Source organism: Ranitomeya imitator, chromosome 8 (assembly GCF_032444005.1).
Source record: "Ranitomeya imitator isolate aRanImi1 chromosome 8, aRanImi1.pri, whole genome shotgun sequence".
In the NCBI taxonomy this organism is placed as follows: Eukaryota; Metazoa; Chordata; class Amphibia; order Anura; family Dendrobatidae; genus Ranitomeya; species Ranitomeya imitator.
The window spans coordinates 182,607,869-182,623,665 of record NC_091289.1 but is presented as its reverse complement, the minus strand read 5'-3'; the positions used below and the strand labels follow the sequence as shown (position 1 = coordinate 182,623,665).

The 15,797-nt window shown below is 41.6% G+C and overlaps 1 protein-coding gene across 1 annotated transcript in view; it reads left to right on the top strand.

Annotated features, from left to right (window-relative positions):
• Positions 1 to 3,021: 3,021 nt before the first annotated feature.
• Positions 3,022 to 15,797, top strand: part of LOC138648135 (pneumococcal serine-rich repeat protein-like) — an 89,898-nt gene continuing 77,122 nt past the window's right edge. The window contains exon 1 of the mRNA XM_069737640.1: positions 3,022 to 3,124. The gene's annotated coding sequence lies outside the window, so the exon portion shown is untranslated. The remainder of the gene's footprint in view (positions 3,125 to 15,797) is intronic.

Genomic DNA, 15,797 nt, shown 5'->3' with positions numbered 1-15,797 from the left:
GCTGCGGAAACGCTGCTGTTTAAAAGAAGTAGCATGTCACTTCTTTTTTGTTAATCTGCAGTGTTCTTGTACCCATTCCATTATAGAAAACCGCAGCAAATCCGCAAGAAAACCGCAGCAAAAACGCACAAAAAAACGCTGTGGAACCGCATAAAAAAAGCGACAAATCCGCAGGTGGGTTTTCTGCCAGGAGAGGCAGAATCCGCACCAGAAATTCCTAAGCCTAATCCGCAACGTGTGCACATAGCCTAAAACTCTCCCAGTTTCATACCTATTCAGTGCAGTTTGATGTGGACGCCATCAACGACATTAATCACTTAAAACAGAGAAACACAGACTTTATTCACTCTGTTACACCAGACATCCTTACCAGTGTATGGCAAGAACTTCACTATTGTTGGCATGTGTGTAGGGATGTGTGTGCTTTCCAGTGACTGGTCAAAAGTGCACCATAACTTTACGGACACATTGTATTTAGGCCATTTTTTTATATCGTGTGTGCATACACATTAGAGTTAGGCTGCCGTCACACTAGCAGTATTTGGTCAGTATTTTACATCAGTATTTGTAGCCAAAACCAGGAGTGGGTGATAAATGCCGAAGTGGTGCCTATGTTTCTATTATACTTTTCCTCTAATTGTTCCATTCCTGGTTTTGGCTTACAAATACTGATGTAAAATACTGACCAAATACTGCTAGTGTGATGGCGGCCTTAGAGTTCTTACTCACAAACGATTATAATGATTATTAGGTAAAGTGTGTGAAAGCCAAATGGTATCACAGATGAATGGAGACTACCAGGAGAGAAAGGCTAAAAAGTGAAGACAACTCTGAAGTAGCAAATGACCATTTTACAGCACCAAAGTTGGGGTCTCTGTTGACTTCTATGGGGTTCGGGTCCTGGTTCAAATTCTGGTGCCAAAACTGAACTTTGGACTAAAGTTCAGTTGAACCCGAACATCTGCTAATCCCTAAGCAGATGTCTTGATATTTTAAGGCTGACGGTTCTGAAAACTAACGATCGTTTATAATTTGCATTTTTTAATTACTACTGATGAGCAACATTCTTCAATTTGGGCAAGCGCAGAGACTCCATGGCTGTGAGCCAGAATTATAAATACTGCACTATTTTGCAACAGGTCACATCTCTCTTCATCTCTTATATTCATAGCGATCTCCGAATATGTCTCTTTTTCTCTCTTATCTTGATCTATCCATTTTAATCGTAACCTTTATTATAAATACATTTCCTTTGTAATTGAATCATCGATGAAGACCAGATCCTAGCTAGCAAATACAGATTTACATAATAATTAATATTTATTAAATTGACTTACAGCAGTTGACAACTGCTTACCCTGACATCTCTAGTGACGAGAGAGCATGACCGAAGACAGTGCTCAAGACTGTGGTGTGAGACACTGTGAAGATCTGTGACTGGTAGTGATCAGCAAGGCGTTCCAGCTCCATAAAACGAAATACTTTATTGGTGTATAAAACCTTTGCAATTCAATCAATCCTTGCGTGTATGCGAATGCCCAGGTATAAAGAAACATGCGACGCGTTTCGACTGCATTGATTAAGACCGGTTCGGTCGAAACGCGTCGCATGTTTCTTTATATCTGGGCATTCGCATACACGCAAGGATTGATTGAATTGCAAAGGTTTTATACATCAATAAAGTATTTCGTTTTATGGAGCTGGAACGCCTTTCTTCATTTGATGCTGCCACTACTCGTCCTAGTCTTTGACGAAGTTCCGAGCACCTGCGTCTGATCGGTGAGCTGGCTGCGTTTTTTTTACCGCACTTTTTCTTTTTTCTGCTTATAGTGATCAGCAAGCCATGGATTGAGACTGAAAAAGAGTTGTCACCCAAATGGTACGCTTCCAGCAGGAAGAGAAAGTGTATTTTCGGAACAAGGTGTGACCTGTATCAGAGAGACAGTACAAGGTGTGCCAAGATAGTTGCCTGGAAACCCAGAATGGCAGGGCTGAGTATGTTATTGGCAAGAACTACCTGCTGGTAAAGTGTAAGACACTGTCCATGTTACTGTTCAGCCACAAACTCCGGGTACAGTAGTAGAACCACCACGCTCTCTACCAATGTTGCCAACTGTCCAGAAGTTCCAGGACAGTCCGTAAAAATAAAAAAAATTTTTGCCCTGTCCATAAAAAACTTGAGGTGTCCTTGAAGCTGAAGAAACTTATACAGATTATTTTGACTACAATTATCGTAATTTTACCATTTCCAGTGAATGCATCTGATATCTTCATATCACAATTATAGGCTGTAGACATGTATCACTTATAATGATAATGATTTATTATGGTTTTCCAATGTGTCCATAAAAAATATTGTCCGTCCGTGATTTTTTTCATAAGCTGTCGAGAAATAATAAAATGTCAAGTTGGCAACCGTACACTGTGACCATTAATTTCATCAGGGACTGTGACCGCTATCACTGCCTCATACTGAGATCTGACCTGATCGTACACTGTCATTTTATATACCAACCTTAAAGGATTAAACACTTTTCAAAAGTCCAGATACACAACAGCCAGATTACAGTTCAGTTCAGTAAGAAAAATGGATGACAACAACCGATACTACACCCATCCCAATATATCCTCACAGGGTTGTCAGCCAACAAAACCCAAAAAAATCCAAAGGCAAATATTTTCGGTTTAAAGTTATATATATGTTGTTTCCATATTTATTGATAACAATGCAGATTTACCACCTAAGACTCCAAGAAAGCTGTGTGACATCCCATGCCTCAGCTGTAATGGCGGTCTTTCCAAGAGACAGAGATAATAAATAAGAAATGACTGATGAAGAGTTCCACTCCCATCTTCAGATTATTGTTCCTTGTCATCCAGTGTATGTGATAGTGCATGAGTCAGACATCATACCTTACATTCCTCTGCCAGCAGTTAAGCCACGCTCCATCTGAGTCTATCATCCTTCTAGTTACCTTGTGTTATCATTGAAGGAGAATGTGCATCCATTCCACAGTGGCATCTCTCCCGAACCTCCCTATAAGAGTCATTACCATCTGCCATGTCTGTCAGTCTGCTGTGCTGGGTCTGAGAGGACTATTCTGGGCAAGAGGACACAGGACAGGTGAGTGCCACAATGCCTGATGCCACATAGACAATGACGTGGTCCAGCCGAAGCCGTCACTCGCACAAGATTTGTGGTTGGTTTGCAGCTAACCAGGGGTTAAAATGTAGTCATGGGCGAGAGCCTTCATCAGGGTCAAAGATTTGACCTCGCCATATGCATAATTCAGCTGTAATCCAGGCTCTCATTCAGCCAACAACTGTCTCTCCTGATTCTCCAATAGAAATAAATATTTGGCTTGGCTGAGCGTTCCTGTGTTTTTAAAAAAAAAAAAAAAAAGAGAGAAAGCTGCTGCCAAATGGCTCTGGCAGCGGCTTATCACCTCAATAACTAAAAAATCTGATACTGAAGCTGCCTGATCCTTATCTCACCCAACATTATCAGATGGGGAAGAGTCAGGAGGCCCCCATACATTTTAGGCTGTATGTCTATCCTGCTGGGGTACGGCTGATTGTAGTCTATTGTGTATGTGGCCATTATTTTCATTATTTTGCTATTCATACCTTGGCCAGGACAGGTTGACGAGTTTGATCTTTCTCTAGGCATCACATACTTGGTTTGCATTTGCTGTAAACTCCACACTCCCAGAACTTAACCTATAAAAGACAATGGACAACTACCTAAGTTTCCCTTTACCTCTCTTTCTCTTCCTGACATCTTTAATATACTAAGGGTTTGAATTCTTTGTCATTTGTAAAATCCCTGCTTGCTGTTTGTGATGGATGCTTTCTAGTTTACACCTAAAAGATGAAAAATGATCCTTCCAAAGCTGACAGATTTGTTACCATTGTATCCTGTCTATGTAATGATGACTTAGACTGGATACAATTGTAGCAACACATCAAAAGGATTTCACCTTCTGGATGTGAACGATAATCTACATATTCACGTAAAGTAAGCAGAGATCTTACAGTGAAGAATTGGAACACAAAATCTTTAAGGAAGTATTAGGGTGTTAAATTATGCAATGATTCAGCTTTATTTGCATAACTCATCACATTTTGGGTGAATTCTTATGAATGCAACAGAACATTCTGTATCCCTGCTTGGGATCACTATATGTAACCGGTCATGGCCTAGCGGTATGCTTAGTGAAGGTGGCATCGGGTAGTAATATGATAACTATGTAGGTTACTAGTAGAATTATCAGTGACTTTCTCGCAGAGCTGCACTCATCCATTCTGAAGGGTGTGATTGGAAAACATAATAAGAGCTTAGTGAGTCACAGAATATCAAGTCTATGGAGAATCGTACATTATAGCTCCTGATTATGTTCTTTTTCACTTGAGACCCATCTAATAATGTGAGATAAAACATGATCCTCCTTCCAAACCCTTGTTGAAAACCATTCCCCAATACTGTTCTATGAAGGATCACAGGATATAGGGATTGGTGCTCCTCATGGACCCACCATCAGTTGTACGGGCTGCCTACCGCTAGTGATATACCCTATTGTTTTAGCGAAATGTACCGTTGCCTCATTCCCTTCAACAAGTAACTAAAGTGACATCTAAAAGTTTGGGCACACATGGTCAAAATTACTGTTATGGAGAACAGTTAAGTAAGTTGAAGATGAAATGATCTGTAAAAGACCTAAAGTTAAAGACTACACATTTCCTTTGTAATTTAAGCACAAAAAAATTATCGTTTTTTTCTTTTTAAAAATTACAAAAATGAAAAAAAAAGGCCGATGCAAAATTTTGAGCACCCTTGGAGATTTTGAGCACCCTTGGAGATTTGTGTGCTCAAATAACTTTGTCCACGGTTTCAGACCTTACTTAGCCTGTTAGGGTAATGGCTTGTTCACAATCATCGTTAGGAAAGGCCAAGTGATGCAAATTTCCCTGCTTTATAAAAAAAACCAGCCTCCTCTAATCTTGTGCCACAAAAAAACAGCAGCCATGGGTTCTTGTAAGCAGCTGCATAGCACTCTGAAAATGAAAATGGTTGGAGGCCCACAAAGCAGGAGAAAGTTATAAGAAGATAGAAAAGCGTTTTCAAGTTGGCCTTTCCTCACTTCTGAATATAATTAAGAAATAGCAGTTATCATGAACAATGGAGGTCAAGATAAGGTCTGGAAAACAAAGCATCATTTCAGTGAGAGCTGCTCACAGGATTGCTAAAGAGGCAATTCAGAAACCCCACTTGACTGCAAAACAACTCCAGAAAGATTTAGCAGACTCTGGAGTTGTGGAACATTGTTCTACTTTTCAGAGACACCTGCACAAATATGGCCTTTATGGAAGAGTCATCACCATAAAATTCAGAGTCAGAAGTATGCAAAAAACCATCTAAACAAGCCTGATGCATTTTGGAAACAAGTCCTGTGGACCGATGAGTTCAAAATAGAACTCTTTGGCCACAATGATGAAAGGTATGTGTGGAGAAAAATGGGCACAGAGTTTTAGGAAATGAACATCTTCCTAATTATTACGCATGGGGGTGGATCCATCATGGTTTGGGGTTGTGTTGCAGCCAATAGCACGGGGAACATTTCACGGGTAGAGAAAAGAATGGATTCAAGGAAATTTCGACAAATTCTTGATACAAGCATAACATCATCTGTAAAAAAGCTGAAGTTGAAAAGAGGATGGCTTCTACAAATGGATAATGATCCTAAACACACATCAACATCCACAGTAGACGACCTGAAAAGGTGCAAGCTGAAGATTTTACAATGGCCCTCACAGTCCTCTGATCTGAACATCATTGAAAATCTGTGGCTAGACCTCAAAATAGCATAGGATGTAAGATGAGCAGGAATCTCACAGGACTGGAAGAATTTTTCAAGGAAGAATGGATGAAAATCCCTCAAACAATAATTGAAAGACTCTTGTCTGGCTACAAAAAGTTTTTACAAGCTGTGATGCTTTCAAAAGGGGGTGCTACTAGATACTAACCATGCAGGGTGCCCAAACTTTTGCATCTACCCAGTTACCTTTTTGCAAGTTTAAAAATGTCAAATATCAAAATATATATGTTTGCCTAAAATACAACGTAAATTTGTCATCTTTAACTTTAGGCCTTTTAGAGATCATTTTATCTTCAACTTGCTTAACTGTTCACAATAGCAATAATTTTGACCACACTTTTACATGCCACTGTATAAAGTGACTGTAATCATAACTTTTCTTTTAAGCCATCAATGCTATCTTGTCACAGAATAGTGAGTACAGCTCTGGAGTATAATACAGGATGTAACTCAGGATCAGGAATGTAATGTATGTACACAGTGACTGCACCAGCAGAATAGTGAGTGCAGCTCTGGAGTATAATACAGGATGTAACTCAGGATCAGGAATGTAATGTATGTACACAGTGACTGCACCAGCAGAATAGCGAGTGCAGCTCTGGGGTATAATACAGGATGTAACTCAGGATCAGTAATGTAATGTATGTACACAGTGACTGCACCAGCAGAATAGTGAGTGCAGCTCTGGGGTATAATACCGGATGTAACTCAGGATCAGTACAGGATAAGTAATGTAATGTATACATACAATGATTGCACCAGCAGAATGGTGAGTGCAGCTCTGGAGTATAATACGTAACCTACTGTATATGTACATTGAAAGGGTTAGAAAACCTCTAGGGCTCCAAAAAAGCACAGTGAAAGGCATGATGTATAAATGATGTAATATATGGATCAATGATATTGAAACTTATCCATTATCTCATTAGTAATTAGTAATATACTAAAAAAGCAGACAGCAACATGCAAAAAGAGACAGGGAAAAATGTGATTTAATGCAAAGCTGCAAAAGGAAATCAATTGCAGATCATGTGGGAAATAGAAGCTGCTGTAATAATTTTATATATAATTAAAGACAACAAAAAACCCTTGAAAATAAATCATAATATCTGGTGTAAAGCAAATCTAGTAGAAACCTCATACAACAGTTATAGTTATTGGTGGTGGTGGTGAAATAATTGATGTGGAAGCTCTGCTGCTTTTGAAAAAATCCTAAATTCTACACTTGACCACGTGTCTGTTCGTCTGTCAATAGGCTGAAGGGTAAAAAACTAATAATCCACAACACGTGTGAATGGCTGTGGGAAGTTCAATGGCAGGGATGTGATGGCAGAACCTCAAACAAGCAGCAACTGCACTGATATCTGAAAATATGTCTGAACAGCTGCCTAAAACAAAGAAATTAGTTTTTATTAGGGTTTTGTACAATTTTTCAAAACCGCCGTAGTGTAAGTAATGTTGTTACACATTAAAGATGTAACATTGCCTACTCTTTGTTAAGTCACCAGAAAGCCCCTTTTATGGTAGATGGGATTATACTCACTGTTGTTAGATTGTTTTTGCTTCCCAACATCTACTCTCACCTTCCCTAAAAAATATTTGATGTATATAATTGATAGGTCATGAAAGTGAGAACATTCATTAAATAACAATTTAATAGGGATAAAGTACCGGTAACTTCAGCATATGACAACTATTAATTTGGGTTGGCAAGATGGGCTAGAGTCATGGCTTCTTTTGAGGATTTTTTTATTTAACTCAAAAGCATCATCAGAACCCTTTATAGAAGACATGAACTGTATTGTTGAGTTGGTCTAGTGAATTAACTCGCCATCCTGAGCTATTAATACACGTTGTGGGTGATGGCCCTTTAATTCATGTAATTTGGGCACAATTTTTAGGTGTTGGCACATCTTGTGGTAAGTCTCCAGATACTTTTAAGCTGGAGATAGTGAGATGAGCAGAGTCCTTAATGGGGAGACCAGTAAAGAATTAGGGAATCAACTGTGTTCTAAACTGTACTACTAATATAACCTATGTATAACACGTATCCCTTTAATCCAATAATAAAGCCTAAAAAAATATGAAAAAAACACAATATAACCTAGTAGTATAACCACCAAGTTAGATTCCTTCTAGTAGTATAACCACAAAGTTATATGCCTTCTAGTACTATAACCACAGCTTAGATGCCTTCTAGTAGTACAAGCACCAAGTTAGATGCCTTCTAGTAGTACAAGCACCAAGTTAGATGCCTTCTAGTACTATAACCACCAAGTTAGATGCCTTCTAGTACTATAACCACCAAGTTAGATGCCTTCTAGTATTATAACCACCAAGTTAGATGCCTTAAAGTACTATAACCACCAAGTTAGATGTCTTCAAGTATTATAACCACCAAGTTAGATGCCTTCTAGTATTATAACCACCAAGTTAGATGCCTTCAAGTACTATAACCACCAAGTTAGATGTCTTCAAGTATTATAACCACCAAGTTAGATGCCTTCTAGTATTATAACTACCAAGTTAGATGCCTTCTAGTAGTATAACCACCAAGTTAGATGCCTTCTAGTATTATAACCACCAAGTTAGATGCCTTCAAGTACTATAACCACAAAGTTAGATGCCTTCTAGTATTATAACCACCAAGTTAGATGCCTTCTAGTATTATAACCATCAAGTTAGATGCCTTATAGTAGTATAACCACCAAGTTAGATGCATTATAGTATTATAACCACCAAGTTAGATGCCTTCTAGTATTATAACTGCCAAGTTAGATGCCTTATAGTAGTATAACCACCAAGTTAGATGCCTTATAGTAGTATAACCACCAAGTTAGATGCCTTCAAGTACTATAACCACAAAGTTAGATGCCTTCTAGTATTATAACCACCAAGTTAGATGCCTTCTAGTATTATAACCACCAAGTTAGATGCCTTATAGTAGAATAACCACCAAGTCAGATGCCTTATAGTAGTATAACCACCAAGTTAGATGTCTTCTAGCAGTATAACTACCAAGTTAGATGCCTTCGAGTACTATAACCACAAGTTAGATGCCTTCTAGTAGTATAACCACAAAGTTAGATGCCTTCTAGTACTATAACTGTTGTGAATTCTGTGGCTGAATTCACTCCTGTGGTCACAAGTGGTACTGCAGCTTCTGAGCTTCCTCCCTCAGGTGTTCTGGTGAGCTCGTTAACTGCTTCATTACTTAACTCCGCCTGATGCTGCTATCCTTGCTCCTTGTCAATGTTTCAGTGTTGGATCTGAGCTTCTCCTGATTGTTCCTGTGACCTGCTGCTCTGTATAGCTAAGTGCTTTTTGCTTTTTTTTTGCTTTTTTTCTGTCCAGCTTGTCTTTTGTTTTGCTGGAAGCTCTGAGACGCAAAGGGTGTACCGCCGTGCCGTTAGTTCGGCACGGTGGGTTTTTTTTGCCCCCTTTGCGTGGTTTTGCTTTAGGGTTTTTTGTAGACTGCAAAGTTCGCTTTACTGTCCTCGCTCTGTCCTAGAATATCGGGCCCCACTTTGCTGAATCTATTTCATCCCTACGTTTTGTCTTTTCATCTTACTCACAGTCATTATATGTGGGGGGCTGCCTTTTCCTTTGGGGAATTTCTCTGGGGCAAGTCAGGCCTATTTTTCTATCTTCAGGCTAGCTAGTTTCTTAGGCTGTGCCGAGTTGCCTAGGTAGTTGTTAGGCGCAATCCACAGCCGCTTTTAGTTGTGTTTAGGATAGGATCAGGTGTGCAGTCTACAGAGTTTCCACGTCTCAGAGCTCGTTCTTGTATTTTTGGGTATTTGTCAGATCACTGTGTGCGCTCTGATCGCTAGGCACACTGTGTTTCTGGATTGCCTTCATAACACCTGTCATTAGCAAACATAACAGTACAAGGAGCCAAACTAATGATTCTCAATAGAGGGAAAGAAAAAGTTCTGACATCATTTTTTTTTTTTTTTTTTTCTGCTCTGTGTTCACTTTTTTTTTTTCCCCTAGACATTTGGGTGATTCTGGACACAGGTGTGGACATGGATATTCAGGGTCTGTGCTCTTCAATGGATAATCTCGTTATAAATGTACAAAAAATTCAAGATACTATTGATCAGAAATCTATGTTAGAACCAAGAATTCCTATTCCTGATTTGTTTTTTTTGGAGATAGAACTAAGTTTCTAAGTTTCAAAAATAATTGTAAGCTATTTCTGGCCTTGAAACCTCATTCTTCTGGTAATCCTATTCAACAGGTTTTGATTATTATTTCTTTTTTGCGCGGCGACCCTCAAGACTGGGCATTTTCTCTTGCGCCAGGAGACCCTGCATTGAGTAGTGTCGATGCGTTTTTCCTGGCGCTCGGATTGCTGTACGATGAGCCTAATTCAGTGCATCAGGCTGAGAAAAATTTGCTGGCTTTGTGCCAGGGTCAGGATGATATAGAAGTATATTGTCAGAAATTTAGGAAATGGTCAGTACTCACTCAGTGGAATGAATCTGCGCTGGCAGCTTTGTTCAGAAAGGGTCTCTCTGAGGCTCTTAAGGATGTCATGGTGGGATTTCCTATGCCTGCTGGTTTGAATGAGTCTTTGTCTTTGGCCATTCAGATCGGTCGACGCTTGCGCGAGCGTAAATCTGTGCACCATTTGGCGGTACTGCCTGAGGTTAAACCTGAGCCTATGCAGTGCGATAGGACTATGACTAGAGTTGAACGGCAGGAATACAGACGTCTGAATGGTCTGTGTTTCTACTGTGGTGATTCCACTCATGCTATTTCTGATTGTCCTAAGCGCACTAAGCGGTCCGCTAGGTCTGCCGTCATTGGTACTGTACAGTCCAAATTCCTTCTGTCCATTACCTTGATATGCTCTTTGTCGTCGTTTTCTGTCATGGCGTTTGTGGATTCGGGCGCTGCCCTGAATCTGATGGATTTGGATTATGCTAAACGTTGTGGGTTTTTCTTGGAGCCTTTGCGGTGTCCTATTCCATTGAGAGGAATTGATGCTACACCTTTGGCCAAGAATAAACCTCAATACTGGGCCCACCTGACCATGTGCATGGCTCCTGCACATCAGGAAGTTATTCGCTTTCTGGTGTTGCATAATCTGCATGATGTGGTCGTGTTGGGGTTGCCATGGCTACAAACCCATAATCCAGTATTGGATTGGAATTCCATGTCGGTATCCAGCTGGAGTTGTCAGGGGGTACATGGTGATGTTCCATTTTTGTCGATTTCGTCATCCACCCCTTCTGAGGTCCCAGAGTTCTTGTCTGATTATCAGGATGTATTTGAAGAGCCCAAGTCCGATGCTCTACCTCCGCATAGGGATTGTGATTGTGCTATCAATTTGATTCCTGGTAGTAAATTCCCTAAAGGTCGATTATTTAATTTATCCGTGCCCGAACACGCCGCTATGCGCAGTTATGTGAAGGAATCCCTGGAGAAGGGACATATTCGCCCATCGTCATCACCACTGGGAGCAGGGTTCTTCTTTGTAGCCAAGAAGGATGGTTCGCTGAGACCGTGTATTGATTACCGCCTTCTTAATAAGATCACTGTTAAATTTCAGTATCCCTTGCCATTGTTATCTGACTTGTTTGCTCGGATTAAGGGGGCTAGTTGGTTCACTAAGATAGATCTTCGTGGTGCGTATAATCTGGTGAGAATCAGGCAAGGAGATGAATGGAAAACTGCATTCAATACGCCCGAAGGTCATTTTGAGTATCTAGTGATGCCGTTCGGACTTGCCAATGCTCCATCTGTGTTTCAGTCTTTTATGCATGACATCTTCCGTGAGTATCTGGATAAATTCCTGATTGTTTACTTGGATGACATTTTGATCTTCTCAGATGATTGGGAGTCTCATGTGAAGCAGGTCAGAATGGTTTTTCAGGTCCTGCGTGCTAACTCTTTGTTTGTGAAGGGATCAAAGTGTCTCTTCGGTGTGCAGAAAGTTTCATTTTTGGGGTTCATCTTTACCCCTTCTACTATCGAGATGGATCCAGTTAAGGTCCAAGCCATCCAGGATTGGATTCAGCCGACATCTCTGAAAAGTCTGCAAAAGTTCCTGGGCTTTGCTAATTTTTATCGTCGCTTCATCTGTAATTTTTCTAGCATTGCCAAACCATTGACCGATTTGACCAAGAAGGGTGCTGATTTGGTTAATTGGTCTTCTGCTGCTGTGGAAGCTTTTCAGGAGTTGAAGCGTCGTTTTTGTTCTGCCCCTGTGTTGTGTCAGCCAGATGTTTCTCTTCCGTTCCAGGTCGAGGTTGATGCTTCTGAGATTGGAGCAGGGGCGGTTTTGTCACAGAGAGGTTCTGATTGCTCAGTGATGAAACCATGTGCTTTCTTTTCCAGGAAGTTTTCGCCCGCTGAGCGCAATTATGATGTGGGCAATCGAGAGTTCCTGGCCATGAAGTGGGCATTCGAGGAGTGGCGTCATTGGCTTGAAGGAGCTAAGCATCGCGTGGTGGTATTGACTGATCATAAGAACTTGACTTATCTCGAGTCTGCCAAGCGCTTGAATCCTAGACAGGCCCGTTGGTCGTTATTTTTTGCCCGCTTCGACTTTGTGATTTCGTACCTTCCGGGCTCTAAAAATGTGAAGGCGGATGCTCTGTCTAGGAGTTTTGTGCCCGACTCTCCGGGTTTATCTGAGCCAGCGGGTATCCTCAAGGAAGGAGTCATTGTGTCTGCCATCTCCCCTGATTTGCGGCGGGTGCTGCAAAAATTTCAGGCGAATAAACCTGATCGTTGTCCAGCAGAGAAACTGTTCGTCCCTGATAGGTGGACTAATAAACTTATCTCTGAACTTCATTGTTCGGTGTTGGCTGGTCATCCTGGAATCTTTGGTACCAGAGAGTTAGTGGCTAGATCCTTCTGGTGGCCATCTCTGTCACGGGATGTACGTACTTTTGTGCAGTCCTGTGGGATTTGTGCTAGGGCTAAGCCCTGCTGTTCTCGTGCCAGTGGGTTGCTTTTGCCCTTGCCGGTCCCAAAGAGGCCTTGGACACATATTTCGATGGATTTCATTTCTGACCTTCCCGTTTCTCAAAAGATGTCAGTCATTTGGGTGGTCTGTGATCGCTTTTCTAAAATGGTCCATCTGGTGCCCTTGGCTAAATTGCCTTCCTCCTCTGATTTGGTACCTTTGTTCTTTCAGCATGTGGTTCGGTTGCATGGCATTCCTGAGAATATTGTTTCTGACAGAGGTTCCCAGTTTGTTTCAAGGTTCTGGCGAGCCTTTTGTGGTAGGATGGGCATTGACCTATCCTTTTCCTCGGCTTTCCATCCTCAGACTAATGGCCAGACCGAACGAACCAATCAGACCTTGGAAACATATCTGAGATGTTTTGTTTCTGCAGACCAGGATGATTGGGTGTCCTTTTTGCCGTTGGCTGAGTTCGCCCTTAATAATCGGGCCAGCTCGGCTACCTTGGTTTCTCCATTTTTTTGCAATTCTGGGTTCCATCCTCGTTTCTCTTCAGGACAGGTTGAGTCTTCGGACTGTCCTGGTGTGGATTCTGTGGTGGATAGGTTGCAGCAGATCTGGACTCAGGTAGTGGACAATTTGATCTTGTCCCAGGAGAAAGCTCAACTTTTCGCTAATCGCAGACGCCGTGTGGGTCCCCGACTTCGTGTTGGGGATCTGGTTTGGTTATCTTCTCGTCATATTCCTATGAAGGTTTCCTCTCCTAAATTTAAACCTCGTTTTATTGGTCCGTATAGGATTTCTGAGGTTCTCAATCCTGTGTCTTTTCGTTTGACCCTCCCAGACTCCTTTTCCATACATAATGTATTCCATAGGTCGTTGTTGCGGAGATACGTGGCACCTATGGTTCCATCTGTTGAGCCTCCTGCCCCGGTTTTGGTGGAGGGGGAATTGGAGTATATTGTGGAGAAGATTTTGGATTCTCGTGTTTCTAGACGGAAACTCCAGTATCTGGTTAAATGGAAGGGTTATGCTCAGGAAGATAATTCCTGGGTTTTTGCCTCTGATGTTCATGCTTCCGATCTTGTTCGTGCCTTTCATGTGACTCATCCTGGTCGGCCTGGGGGCTCTGGTGAGGGTTCGGTGACCCCTCCTCAAGGGGGGGGTACTGTTGTGAATTCTGTGGCTGAATTCACTCCTGTGGTCACAAGTGGTACTGCAGCTTCTGAGCTTCCTCCCTCAGGTGTTCTGGTGAGCTCGTTAACTGCTTCATTACTTAACTCCGCCTGATGCTGCTATCCTTGCTCCTTGTCAATGTTTCAGTGTTGGATCTGAGCTTCTCCTGATTGTTCCTGTGACCTGCTGCTCTGTATAGCTAAGTGCTTTTTGCTTTTTTTTTGCTTTTTTTCTGTCCAGCTTGTCTTTTGTTTTGCTGGAAGCTCTGAGACGCAAAGGGTGTACCGCCGTGCCGTTAGTTCGGCACGGTGGGTTTTTTTTGCCCCCTTTGCGTGGTTTTGCTTTAGGGTTTTTTGTAGACTGCAAAGTTCGCTTTACTGTCCTCGCTCTGTCCTAGAATATCGGGCCCCACTTTGCTGAATCTATTTCATCCCTACGTTTTGTCTTTTCATCTTACTCACAGTCATTATATGTGGGGGGCTGCCTTTTCCTTTGGGGAATTTCTCTGGGGCAAGTCAGGCCTATTTTTCTATCTTCAGGCTAGCTAGTTTCTTAGGCTGTGCCGAGTTGCCTAGGTAGTTGTTAGGCGCAATCCACAGCCGCTTTTAGTTGTGTTTAGGATAGGATCAGGTGTGCAGTCTACAGAGTTTCCACGTCTCAGAGCTCGTTCTTGTATTTTTGGGTATTTGTCAGATCACTGTGTGCGCTCTGATCGCTAGGCACACTGTGTTTCTGGATTGCCTTCATAACACCTGTCATTAGCAAACATAACATATAACCACAAGTTAGATGCAATAATCACCACGCTAGATGGCCAAGCTCAGTGTCTCAGTTATGGTGTGTGACACGACTTGTTTCTGATTTGTAACCATAGAGTTCATGGACTCCAGTGTCGTCTGCCTCATCCTTAGTAGAGTCCTTTTAAAGTAGCCCTCTTGTGTCACCTCAGCATACTCAAACTAGAAGTCATGTTTGCAGTGTTTTCTGTAATTCTGAGCTGAACTGAGTTTGCCAAAAAGAGGTTGTCCACTACTTTTACATTGATGGCCTATCCTCAGGAAAGCTCATCAATGTCTGATCGGCCAAAGTCCAACACTTGGCACCCCTGTTGATTATCTGTTATCAGAGGTCGCCGGCCGGCAGTACTTGTTTGCAGAGCTGGCTGTCTATTTGGAGTGGCTACTGCAGGGCACTACATATTCTATTGATCTTGATTCAAAGGTGAATATGCAGTACCAACCTTCGCTACTACAAGTAAACAGCCACCTCCCAAGTAAGTACTTCCGTCTGGCGTCCGCCGCCACCACCGATAACAGCTGGTGTGCGGGGCTACCGGGTGTCGGACCCTGGCCGATCAGATATTGATGACCTATCCTAAGGATAGGCCAGCAATATAAAAGTAGTGGACAACCTCTTTAATAGCTCTAACCCATAAGTAGTCATAATTATCATATGTTCACCAGGCCTAAGGATAAATCAAGCATCCTTTTTTTTTTCTTGTTCCCTAAAATTGGACCATTTTCAATCAGTTTGTTGAATCTGATTTTCATCTATTATTGATCATTGTCACTTTCACCATCTGTCTGTCATCCATTTTTGTTGTTTGCAAAACCTACACCCAAAAAAACTGATGTAGGTTTCTCAAGCTTCTTCTAGTAACCAGTTAGTAAAAAATGATAAGCAACACAATGCTAAAAACAAACTACACCTATCCATCGACTATGTTATATTGTATTGTCCGGAAGCTTTGTAGTTTGTCGATCCATTGACGCGACATGTGAATACAGTCAATTAGTCAAATTGGACGAAAGAGTAGATGGCAT